General features: G+C 52.8%; 1 protein-coding gene across 2 annotated transcripts in view; it reads right to left on the bottom strand.

The window, feature by feature from the left end:
• The window catches only part of HIC2 (HIC ZBTB transcriptional repressor 2), a 28,874-nt gene extending 15,823 nt beyond the window's left edge, over nt 1-13,051 (bottom strand). The window contains exon 1 of one of the 2 annotated variants that reach the window (XM_039242890.1): nt 12,961-13,051. The gene's annotated coding sequence lies outside the window, so the exon portion shown is untranslated. Of the gene's footprint in view, nt 1-7,904; nt 8,288-12,960 lie in introns of those variants that run through there. The other variant, XM_039242891.1, reaches the window with a different exon arrangement.
• Nucleotides 13,052-13,294: the final 243 nt, after the last annotated feature.

The following is a 13,294-nucleotide window of genomic DNA, read 5'->3' on the forward strand; positions in this document are numbered from 1 at the left end:
AGAATTAAAGCCAAACAAAACAAACCCAAACTCCTACATCTTCTACTGCACATCAGACAAGAAAATATTTCATGATCAAAAAGGAGGAAGAACCACCTCTCAACCTAGAGGAGTCCTTCCCAAGAAAGGGTGGTTGATAACGACCCAATGGTCACTGTGGGCTAGTCAGAACTCTTGAGGCAAGTTGGCATTGAGGCAGTGCTGCCCTGCTTCATGACATGGCAGGCCAGGATGACACCAGAAATGGCACCCTAAAGAATTAGGAAAAAACAAAAACAAAAACAAAGTCAGACAGTAATGATGGGGCTTTAATTGGCCGGGCAAAACTAAAGAATTATTCCCTGAGGAGAAAGAGAAAGGTATTATTTTAGAAATAAAACCAAGATGAAAACATGCAAGCCCTGTGTTCCAAGGCATACACCAACAGAACTCTACTACGTGCTCAGCACATCCCAGGCAAGAGCGTGCACGGCAGCTCTGTTCACAGGAGCCTGACACCGACAAGACGGGTAGCCAAAGGTAGAGGGCCAGTTGCCTAGCCATGCACAGGACTGAACATTCATATGTACAAATGTACCTTTCATGGGTTAAAAATATTGACTGTTGGCGATGTCACATGGTTTGATTTACATGCACATACATGAGTCTCTTGAGCACTCTGCTGACCAAAAGAGACTAGGTGGTGTGATTCCATTCACGTAAATTGGAAAGCAGGCAGCACAGATCCAGGTATGAGGGGAGAGTGGGGAGGAGAGGGGGTGACTCAAAGGACTCAACAAGGGGCTTCTGGGGTTGTGTTTCTCATTCTGGATGCTGGTTACACAAGTAAGTCCATCTGTGAAGAACCCTCGGAGCTGTCATTCACAACTGCACGTATTTCCTACGAACAATATACTTGAGCACAATACAGTGCACAAACACCTTCAGGATGGGAAGCAGGGCCCAGTCTTGTTCCTGATTAGCAAGTAGATGCAAGCCAGGAAATAACCTCCCTGAACCACAAATAACAACAATCACAAGACAAGGAGCTGAGAACTGACAGGACAGAGTGGCCACATCCAGGACAGAATATCCTTCTTGGATGAGAGAACTCTATACAGACCTGCCAGGAAGCTACAAGAAATCTAGAAACCAGCGTAAACTCGTTGTCTGCCATCCAAAGTAACAAGAACCTGATGACGTTTTTTAATCCTCACATCTAGCTGATACTTCAACAGACAGGAGGAAGTCCACTCAGGCAAGCCCAAAAGAAGAGGAAATTCAGAACTGCAGGTGAGGTACAAACAGGATACCTTCCACCAAGGCCCAAGCAGGTCCCGGAGTGGCTAGCTGGGTGCATCAAAGGGAGGAAGCCAAGAAGAAAGTAGTTGCAGCCCTTGGGAATGGGGGGGCGGGGGGTCAAAGGGAGCCGCTAAGCAAAAGTAAAGGCCCCTTGGGTCCTATGTGATCAAACCCCCAAACTCTCAGAGCCTTAAACAAATGACGAAAGGAGTTTCAGCCAAAGATCAAAGATCAGGTTGTTTTAATCCAAAAAGAAAAAAAAAAAAAAATCAAGTGGAGACACCATGGATACCCACTAGAGCTTTTTTTTTCTTAAAGCATTTTTTTAATGTTTGTTTATTTTTGAGAGAGAGAGAGAGAGAGACAGAGTGCAATCAGGGGAGGAAAGAGGGAGACACAGAATCTGAATCAGGTTCTGAGCTGTTAGCACAGAGCCCAAAACGGGGCTCGAACTCATGAACCATGAGTTCATGACCTGAGCTGAAGCCGGCCGCTTAACTGACTGAGCCACCCCGGTGCCCTCCCCACTAGTTTTTAAAAAGGCATTTTTAAGGGTAAAACTGGTGAACTTCTATAGAGAAGCTCACACTCTTTGGCCCTATGCCAAAGGCTTATTTTTAAAGCCTCCAGGTGTGGTACTTTACAGAAGAGATCTCACCCGTCCAGCAGGTGTCTTGACGGGTCTGACACAGGAGAGGCCAAGAGCTCAGAAAGGGAATCGGACAGAGAGATCTACTCAGACTTGAAATAAATGCACAGAATGTCACTCTACTTTTAAAATGGAGTCTTGGTGGTGCTGGAAGGATTGTTTAGCATTAAGAAACTGGGTTTAGAGACAAAAGAAAAAAAAAGGAAACAAGTATTTATCTGCCTGGAGAAGTAGAGCCGAGGGTGAGGTGAAAACAGGGCTACTTAAGAGGAAACAAAAACTTGCCCTGAAAACACCGAACCCCCACTGGCAGAAGGAAGGATGAAATGTAGGACAGCGCCACCTTGGAACACTCCAAGTGGGGACAGGAACACAGAAACCACAGCTACACGCAGCACTTCAGTGAATCTCGAAATAGAAATTAGTGCTTGGCTCTGAGCGCACAAAGAGCAAACCCAGGCAACCGCTGTTCAAGAATCCAGACAAGTCCAGGGAGGCTACAAAGAAAATCTAGGGAATGGTTAACCCACAACCGGAAGAGTGGTGATTTCTGGAGGGAGGCAGGGATAAACTGGGGAGCAACACAAGTGGGCGTCCAGGGGCTACTTCTTACATGGGTGGAGGAAACAAGGGTGTGTATTGCTCACTAAACCTATATGTGTGCATGTGTAATGTACACCCTCCCATTAACACTTTTGTAAATAACCTAGAGCATAATCTTCAACTCCACTGAGGAAGCTGGCCTGCTCTGTGCAGAAGTCCCAAAAGAATGGGTAGCAGGAAGAGACCTTCTAGAATTTTCTTTCCTTCCTTCCTTTCGAACTCACAACCCTGAGGGTCAAGACCTGAGCTGAGATCAAGACTCAGACCCTCAACCAACTGAGCCACCCAGGCACCCCTGGACAAGACCATCTAGATTCACGGAGAAGCCAGAAACTACAGCTGTGTGATACCCGCTGAGCACTGCTCACATCACTTGACCCAGGACCCCATATTCAATAACCACACACTGGGCAAATATGGCAACAATGTGCCAGCAAGGGCTTCAGAGGGTTCCATCCCACTGGAGATGCCCAGAAAGTACCCCTCTGTCCTAAACAGAAAGCAACATAAAGTAGGGCCTCCATACCCGGGAGGCTAGGTGTGCCTCACCCAACAGGATGGAAATCCCAGGAACCCTCCCAAGGACTAGAGGGGAAGAGGGCAGTTAACTCTGAGTGAAAATATCAAAGTCTAGCACACATCTCCCTTCTGTAGCCTCTGCCCCCTCCAATTCGGAGTCCAATCAACCCTGAGTTATCTTTCTCAAACACCGATCTCATCCAGTCACTCCCCTGCTTAAAGCTTTCAATGCATTCCCGATGCCTGGATAAAGTCCACACTCCAGCCCAGGCTGCAGGGTGCTTCCCAGAGCAGACCTGGCCCACCTCTCAGCTTGGCTGGTCCACAGTCATGCCTGAGTGCCCCTCCTCTGCGAAGCCAGCCCTGCATTTCTCCAGGCACCCGATGTCAGCACTAGCTGCCCAGCTGCTACCCTCTGTGCACCCCCTCTGCACCCATGCCCTACTCCCAGGCTCCCCCACCCCACCCCAAGCAGGTTCCCAAGGTGAGGGACCCGATGGCCCACTAGCCCAGCAGCCACAGCCGCACTGTGCATGGCACAGGCCCACATAAAGGTTTATTGGGTGAGCAAATACCGGTCAGGAAGGTGCAGTGTTGAGAAGAGTGAAATAATAATGTGAGAGAAGATGAGGCGGCAGGAAGAGGGGGCAACAAGAAAGGAGAGAGGCTGCCCAGCGCCCTCCCTTGTCAGCAGTTCCAAAACTGTGGTCTACGTTCTTCAAAATGAGGGCTCCCAAAGAACCAAAAAAACTTTCATGTGGTTTACACATTAGTGTAGTCAGTGTTACTGTTCTTAATTTACTGTATTTAAAAAAAAACTGGTAATTAAACCAAATAATTGATTCAGAATATCAATAAAAAACACCTGTTAACATAAATGCCATGACATTAACATAAATGCATTAAAAATGTTTTTATGAAAAAAAATTCCAAAATTTAAAAAAAAATTAGTGAGAAGAGTAGTACTGCTTTATATTTGGCATTTGTTTTACGTTTTAAATCTCTTTAACGTCTGGCTTAATAGAAGTAGCTAGATTCTCATATCTGTTTCTACACATAGTCTATTAGGGTATGTGGTTTTGATTAAAGTCTATCAAGAAATGTGACTTCACACAGATAGAAGAGAGGAGTATTTTAATAATCCTTTCAGCTAACTACAGCTATTCTTCACTGGCATTACACTAAAACTCGACAGGCAGTGGTTTCTTAAAAGTTGCGATGGAGACTTGGGAATCGTATCTGTGACTATCTCGCACTCAGTTACGCAAAAATCCATTGGCCTACAATGCACTCACATCCACGCAGGATTTTGCAACACCAAGCACTAGTCATTTGGTTCACTGAGTTAATCAGATCTTCCAAATGTCACATTTCATTATACAACACCAAAAAAATCCATGTGTTAATATCACCGCTGATCTTATCAGTGAAGTCTAAGTCAGGCTCACCATGATGGATAGTTTTCCAAAACTCTCATTCTCCCTTAAGGGTTCTAGCACTGGCAACAAATATCATCAGTTGTTTTCCTTAAAGTGGTAAAGTTCACTTTGTTCATTTGAGAAAACATCTGCACAAATTCTCCAAGTCTGAGTAACCACCCCTTGTCTGTCAGTCCTTCTCTCAAGTAAAAAAACAGTATTATTCCATGAGAAAAAGCAGCTAGTTCAGAGCTCAGCCCAAGCAAATGCAAAGTGTGTTTCTGGAGACAGCGGCTGTACTCCACGGTAGTCACATGGAATACACCTCATTTCATCACATGTAATATTAAAAAGACATGTGTGTACTCCAGGGTCTAGATCTACCACTCAGTCATCGGTACTGCCTCCCCAGGACACTCATTAGACTGCGAGTCTCAGTCTAGAGCACCAATAGTGGAGAACACAGCTCTGGGTGCTGCATACACCCACCACAGCTGTGCACAGGACAAAGGCCAGTAACTTCTAAGAATTATGAAAAGGGTCTTGGGGGAACCACGGGGTCTGCAAATCACTCTGAGAACAGCTGACATGCATTAGCTCAAATATATCTAACAACCCATTTTACAGGCAAGGAAAATGAGGCACAGAGAGGCACTCTTCCCAAAACCACACTTGTTCACCAAACACTCCAAAAGGCAGGTCTGACAAACTCCAAACAGACCTCCAGAGGCCTGCTTGCTAAGAGCTGGCAATGCTTCAGGAGCAAGCTGGGCCTTTGCACGCTGTGGGCCCTCCAGAGGCAGAGGTGGTCACAGGTGGTGGGGTGGGGGGGAGGGGTGCTACAGGAAGCAGGATGTGCAAGCTCGCTGCCTGCTGGGGGCATGAAGTCAAAGTCCCCTCCTGCCCAAAGCAGCTAAGCCAGCCCTGCTGCCCTTATCAGCGTCAACACATGCATGGAATGTGGGACTTTGGAAAAAGTCCTCTCCCCTCTGCCTGCACCCCTCTGGCGCTCAGGTTCACCTACCACAGCCAAAGAACAACCCAAGCCCAGCATTCAACCCACCTGCACCTGGAGCCTAGTGGCAGGTAGAAAGGCACCTGCTGGAGGTGGCCCAGGGCACCTGAAGAGGCTATGGCTTGGCCCCTCCCCTTACCCCCAAGATCACCCCATCTACCAAGAAAGAGCCTAACACTGCTAAGAGACAGGCCACCCTGTCCAGTGTCATACAACACAGCACCACTGGCCCAAGCACCTCTCATTCACTGACAGAGTGAGAATACCAAGAGAAGGAAAGGAGCCCAGCTCTGAGTTCTCAGGACCCCCCAGAGCCTCTCCCTCAAGGCTGTTCTGGAAGTGGTTCGCAAAAGCCAAAGTTTCACGTGCCAATAGGGAAGGCGTTGAGGCTTGAAGAATAAGGATGACCCACAGAGTCCTGGAGGGAGGTGGGGATGGACCTGCTCGCCAGGCTTGTAGTGGCCCCTCCCCAGTTTACAAGGGTCTACCAGCCAGCTCCAGCTCCAGGCTTTGTCCCAGACAGCCATCCTGCCACCCCACTCAAAATGAAAATCTCCGGTTCCAAGCACTGCTCAGAGGAAGAAGCCCACACATACGTGTGCAAGGCTGTCACCGGTGTGTGATTTTGCTTACCTTACTCTTAGAACTTCTCTACCCACCTCCTAGCTATGTGACTTAAGAATAATTGCTTACCGGGGCGCCTGGGTGGCTTAGTCAGTTAAGCGTCCGACTTTCGCTTAGGTCATGATCTCGCGGTTCGTGGGTTCGAGCCCCGCGTCAGGCTCTGTGCTGACTGCCAGCTCAGAGCCTGGAGCCTGTTTCAGTCTGTGACTCCCTCTCTCTCTGACCCTCCCCTGCTCACGCTGTCTCTCTCTTTCTCTCCTAAGAAATAAATAAAACATTTAAAAAAAAAATTAAAAAAAAAAAAAGAATAATTGCTTACCCTCTCTGAGCCACTTGTACAGCGAAGATTGATAAAAATGATTGGCACTGCACAGGTTATGTTCCAAGGATTAAATTCGGAGCACCTCCCACAAGGGCTAGCATAGGGTAACAGCCCAAAAGTGAGTGCCCAACCATCTTCTGCCACACTTTCCTAGCATTCGGTCAGGAATTCTCCCAGTTTTCAGGCAAAGCTGAAGTAGCATCTGACAGACAGAAACCATCAGCCACCTTCTAGAGGGAAGTCCTGTGGCATGATGGGATGAAGAGGAAAAAGAGCTGAGGCAGGAACCCACCCCCAGGACCACTTGCTCTCAAGACAGAACCTCAGAGTCCACCTACCAAGATGTGTACAGGTGGAAAAGAACAGAGAGGGAGGACACCTTGCCTGTGCTCCCAACACCACCCGCTGCTTCCTCAACTACCAGCCATGACTTAATCCTCCCTCCTTCACTGCCGCAGCCCAGACTGGTCTTCTTCCCTAAAAAAACAGCACTTCCTACGCAAGACACCAACCAGAACCACACCAGACTCAGTGGACTTGCTCACCTCATTCTCTAAGCTGCCCAGAGCAGGCAGGGTTTTCTTATGTTCCATCTGCCCACAGACATGCACTAAGCCCCAGGACAGTTCATTGTTCTGTTCCGGCAAAGGGAGCTGGGCCAGGCTAGCCAGATCTTACCTGAAGCTCTGCCTCCAACACCCCTTCACAGCCACCCCACACACTCTGTTTCCTGGCCCCTTATACACCTTACTCAGATAACAATCCAGAAAAGCAACCTCAGGGACCAATCTCTCCCAGGGACCTTGAGGTCAGAAAGAAAAACAAGAGCTCAGGTCTCGGCAATCCCCCACTATGGGCCACAGTGGGCTCATGTGGGAGCCACAAGGATCCCAAATGTCACTATGTCAGGCCCTGCCAGGGCACAGAGAGACCAACCAGGGCCCAAGAATGCAACCACAAGACCAGAACAGGTGAACTCTGAAAGTCAAGCAGGACCAAGAGTCCTGGGCAAGGAACCTCTGAGGAGCTGCCCCCTTAGTGTATATGGGTCTGTGGTCCCTCCCATGCCACCAAGTAAGAGGGACCATGAAAAGAGTGAGTCTCAGTGGCGCCTGGGTGACTCAGTCGGTTAAGCGTCCGACTTTGGCTCATGATCTCACAGCTCGTGAGCTGGAGCCCCATGTCAGGCTCTGTGCTGACAGCTCAGAGCCTGAGCCTGCTTCTGATTGTGTCTCCCTCTCTCTCTCTGCCCCTCCCCCCTCCTGTTCTGTCTGTCTCTCTCTCTCTCTCTCAAATAAACAATAAAAAAAAAAAAAAAAAAGTGAGCCCTTTCTGTGTCTGGTGCTTCTCCAAGACCCTAGTAACTAAGAGAATCAACCTAACTAGTTTTGTAAACCCAATCTCACTGGGCCATTAGAGTAAAGCAGTTCATGACCACCCCAGGTCCTAACACACTGGTTGATTTGGACTTACCACTTGCTGGATTCTATTACCAACAAAGATTCTTCACCTGCTAAAGCAGTCGTTCTCAATCCTGGCTGTGCATCAAATTCATTTCCAAGTCTCAGGAACCATGGACATTAGAAATAGTCTGGGCTGGACCAGCCTCTACCAGCAAACAGGTGATCCTGATGTCCGGAGCTGAGAAACAGGGCACTAGCAGGCAGGCCTCTTCCAGGAAGCAAGGAAAACAGCATGCACTCATCACAAGGAAAGTTCCATGGTGTCCATAGAGGGTCAGGCCACTGAGGCCCCAAGACCCACTTTCCCAGCAATCAACTCTACTCTCGCTTCTCATTCATTTCAGATACAAGAATTCACCAAGATCTGATAAGCTTCCAAAGCAGCACAGGTGAGGAAACTGCAAAGGCCATGGAGCAGTTTTCCTCCTTACAGGACCTATAACCAGGCTGATGGAAAAGACTAAAGGAGTGCACACTCCAGTGTGTGGTGGGAGCAGCCCTCTACTCCGTGGGGGTGGTGGAATTTCTGTTCGCAAGGCACTGGAGTGGCCCCTCCCCACACTCACCTGAGAGAACCCACCCGCCCACAGGTGCTGCTGGGAAAGAAGCCTGAGGCTGCAGCAGCAACCAGGAACGCATGGGACAAGTCTGCACAGCAGCCACACCCGTGCCAGAGCCAACAGCCAGCCCTCCCATCTCCACAAGAGGCCAACTCCCCACCTGAAAGCGCCCCCCCCCCCAGCCCAGCCCAAGCACTGCTTTTCCTTAGTGGCCCTTGGAAATGCCATGGAACGGATGGAGAGAGCTTGCAGTACACCACTGGATGACTGGGCCATCTGCCTTTCTATACCCCACTCTCCCCCCTCATTCATACCCCCACGTGCTCACAGAGGTGAATTACCCTCAAACAGGAAACAGGCACCCACTATGCACTGTGTATCTCAGAAGCAGCAGCAACAGTAGATGGCTGCCCTGTCCCCTCTCACCCACAGAAGGACCTGCTCTAACCCTGAGGCCACACTCCCTCTCCCCGCCACCTATATGGGACATTAACATGAAAATGGAGCAGTCTGAAGGAGGGGCTCTGAACCCCTTCCCCACTGTCCCAGGCAGGCTCTTAGGGTCACTCACTCCACTCAATCCAGCCACACTCTCCCTCAGCAGAGGCACCCCAGCCCAGGCCCTTCCCTCCTGGACTGTGGCGGGGGGCCTGGAGTCACCTCCTGGCTTTCCCTTATCAAGCTCACTGGGGGCCCACACAACCCCAACCCCCAAGGCTTCTCTTGCTTTGCCACTCCTGGCTACAGCTCTGAGACCTCCCCCAGCCCAGGTCCTTATCCCTCAGGGCAAGGCCCCTCCCAGCAGGAAGCATAGACTGGCCGTGCCAGGCAGAGTCAAACTGCCCTGGCTTGTTTGGAAGCCCCTAAACCGGAGCCAATATCCTCTTGGGGAGGGGGGGTGTCTGGCGGCCTCTCCCTGCTTGCAGCTCAGACCTCTCCAGACTCCACACTACATGGGCCACAAAGCCCTGGAGTTAAAGGCATTTACCCTCCAGTCCCAGCCTGACCAGTTGCTTACTTGCAGCCCCAGCAAGTTATGTAACCTCCCCGTTGAGTCTCATTTACCAGTCTGTAAGAGGAGGCTACCCTGCGTGCTGGCCTGGAAGGATTCCGAGAAAACTTAAGTGTGCCCCTATCTCCCGGGGCCGACCACTTGTTGGCAAGGCTGTGAGTGCCAGAGGGCAGAGACCAGCATGATCCAGCCTAGCCGCAGGGGCTGGGTGCTGTGCCCTTGTGCTGTTCTCGGAGAATCTTGTCAAAAGAATAAAAAGCTTGTGAAAGAGCCTCCCAGGTGCCTGGCAGGGAGTGGGTGCTCCTGAGCTAGGTTCTCTACCACACAGCATCTGCAGGCTCACGCTCTTGCCTCCATGCTCTCCAGCCTCCCCTGCCACACTCCACACCGCTGCCGTCTTCCTGTGCACTCCCCCGTGAAAACCCTTCTACAACCAACTTGAACTCTGCACAGCATCCGTGGATCTCCGCCACCCCAGAGCTGTCCCCTTCCTCTGTGCCTTGAAGCTACAGCCACCATCCCCATGGTGCCCTCTGTACTCCATACAGCATGGAGCCAGACCTTAGTGCCCCATCTTACAATCGTTTGTTTGCCTGTCTTCCCCAGGCTGAGCTCTGGAGGGCAGGGATATGTGAATGTAAACTCAAGTTCTGCTCCCATTTTAGACACAGGGACACAGAGAGTCAGAGAGTCAATTACTGTCCAAGGTCACAGGGAGAGTAACCGGCAGAGCCCGCATCGCACTCCAGACTTTTAACTAAGCCCAGTTCTCTCTCACTCCCCTCCAGGAGTCCCTCCTCAGCCAGGATCCATGAGCCAGGAGGATAAGAACCTGATTTGTTGTTTCTTCTCAATGGTGAAAGCTGCCTTCCAGGTGGCAGAAAGAGAAGAGCCCCCACCCTCTTAGTAATCAGGTCCTGGGGGCAGTGGCTCTCAGCCCCAGTGGGCAAAGCGAGCAAGCTTTTGGGTGGGGCTGACAGCTTGAGGCCAACAGGCCAGCAAAAGGGCAACACCACAGGTCCCCTGGGTAAACTGAACTTTATTCCTTCCTCACTCCTCCGACTCTCCAGAACTGCCCAGCCAGCCCTTCTCTGGGGGCTGGCTGCTGATTAAAAGGCACTGCCCCCACTCTCCACCCCCAGATCTGACCCTGACAGACAATAAGGACTCCGAGAAGGCAGCAGGCCTGTCAGCTCAATAATGCAAAACCCTGTTGCTCCGAGTCCACGACAGCTGACTTCAAGTGGATCGGAGGCTGTGCTTATTAACAAAATGAGAAATCTGATCTATGGAAAGAAAACACTACGTGAGGATTAATCCAGGACCGCAGCTTGTGGAGAAGGCTGGGCTGCTGGCCAAGACCAGGGAATGAGGACGGGATCGTGCCTACCTGTCCCCAGAGCAGGTACTGCGCAGCAGGACAGGACGCATCGCCTCTGCCCCACCTGCGCCTCTTCTTCTCCTTCCAGCAATTGAAGCAATCATTTCAGTTTTGCTTTAATTAAAGACCTAGCTCCCTCGGGCTGCTTCTTCCTCTAAGCAGAGCCAGCGACCAGAGGGAGATTTTTCTTTTCAGGAATCGCTTGTAAAAGCTGAGTGACTAATCTACAAGTCCTAACAACTGGCAGGAAAACACTGCAGGGAGAAATTCTGGGCACACACCAGCACTCTGAGTCAAACGGCCAGAGAAGCTGGGCAAGAGGCACTCAGCAACTCCCCAAAACTGGTCTGCAGAAAGCCCGAAGCAAAAGGCAGACCAACCTGAGAGTTCTGACCCCTAAGGCAGGCAGGCAGGCAGGTGGGGAGTCCCCTCCCAGCCTCTGAGTCTACTGCCTGCCCATGGGACCCAGAGATTTTCATAAGCCCAACTGTACAGGACCAAACGTTCCCTGGAACACAGGGTGACCTACTCCTAGGCCAAAAGACTCAGTTCAACCCCCAAGTATCAGCTTCCCATCCCCCCCCCCCCCTGGTGCTAAGAGCCCGCTAAACCAGCAATCTCACCACACAGCTTTGTCTCTAGAGGCCAGCCTGAGGCCGGCCCATCTGCTTTTTTTCAGACCACTCCAGCAACCCTGCTCTGCTAAGTGTACAGTCTCTCCTTGAGCCAGGGCTACAGACCAGCCACATGGCCTGTGCTCCTGAAAATGTCTGCGGAAAGGGCCAAGGACTCCAGAGTTGGCAGATGGAAATGGAAGGGAAGAAGTAAAGCCAGGAGCCAGGAAGCAATAAATGCTATAGCCCCAGAAAGGTCCTGGGTTTGAGTGACCTAGCTCCATCCCTCCAGCCAAAGTCCCCAGAGAACAGGCCCAAGTTCAGCCTAGAAGCTCTGGAGGCCCCTCCACTACCTGCCAGTTCTCCTCCCCACCCCACCCCACCCCACCCCCAGCGAAAGAGGCACAGCAATCCCCACATCAGTCAACAATCCACCGCCACAGGATTCCTATGGGCAAGGCTCTGCCCCTCCCCCCCACCACATATGTCAGAGGGGTGGCCTCCCGGGTTACATCCCTCCTTGCTGTTTGGGGGGCCAGGAACCTAGCTTTCCAGATGTGCTTCGCAACTCTGACTAGAAAAGACACTGGGGGTGGAGGGGATAGGAAAAGACATGGATAAATAACTTCAAAACCGTTCCAACCCATCCGGATCAGCACTGGGTTCCCTTCTCCAGGCAGTCCCACGCTGTTCTGGGTGGGGCCGCTGGGCGCATTATCTGACCTCGTTCCCTCCTCTCCAGAAGTCACTGCCCCCCACGGAGAGGCATCCCTGCCTCCCCCCCAACCCCCACCAACTAGGCCTATGTGAATATGAACCATCTCAGTAGATAAACAGAGAGTGACAAGCTGGGGCCCTTCAGCCCCCTTCCTCTGCCAGCCGGTCCCCTCCCCCTGCCAGCCGACCCCCTCCCCCAAGCCCATCTCTCTTCCTGCCAAGTGGCTGCCTACGGGAGAGGTCTGGGGGCAGGGCAGCGAGCCCACCAGCCGCAGGGCCTGGCCCTCTGGGAGCGGCCCCTCCAAGGCCAACCCTGCCCCTGCCCAGGCCGGTCTTCCCGCAAGGAGGGGGCAAGGAAAGGGGACCGCAGGCAGAGGAGCGCCGCAGTTCTGGAAATAGCAAAATCCCCCTACAAGGGGCGGCCGCGGGCGCTGGGCCGTTTGCATAATGGAAGCCCGCCCGCCTGTCAGGCAGCGCAGCTCGCCCGACGCTGTTCGGATTAGATTGCTAATGAAAAGGCACAAAGAGCCGGCGCCCGCTCGCCTGCCGACCCCCGCTCCGCAGACCCGCGCCCGGCCTGGCGCGGCCCCGGGGCTTTGTGCCCGGGGTCCCCGCCGCCCGCGCCCTGCCGGGCACCCGGACCACAAAGCCCGGGCGGCCTGGGTCCGGCCAGGGGTCCCGCGTGCGCCCCCGCCCAGACCTGGCGGGTGCGCGCCCGCCCACGCCCCTCTCCCCGGGGGCGCGCCCGCCCGCGCCCCCCGTTGCCCCTGACCGACTCTCACCTCGTGTGCGTCGGCGGCGGCGCTCCGCCCGCCGGCCGGCTGGCCCTGCCCGCAGTCCCTCGTCCTCGGCGCCCGGCTTGCGCCGCCTGCGCCCGCCCCGTCCGCCCGCCGCCGGCCCGGCTCGGCTCCCCGCCCAGCGCGCCCCGAGCGCCGCTCACAGCCGCCCGCCCGGCGCCATCTTGGAAGCTTGTGACGTCGGCGCCGCCCGCTCACCCCTGACCCACATCTGAATGGGCGAGCGGCGGGGCGGGGCCGGGGCGGCTCGGGGCGGGGTCTTTCGGGGGCGGGGCAAGAGGGGGCGGGGCGGAGCTGGCTAGGGGTCCGAACACTGGGC

The sequence above is a fragment of the Hyaena hyaena genome, unplaced genomic scaffold, assembly GCF_003009895.1.
Source record: "Hyaena hyaena isolate Hyena2069 unplaced genomic scaffold, ASM300989v1 scaffold_219, whole genome shotgun sequence".
NCBI classification, from domain to species: Eukaryota; Metazoa; Chordata; class Mammalia; order Carnivora; family Hyaenidae; genus Hyaena; species Hyaena hyaena.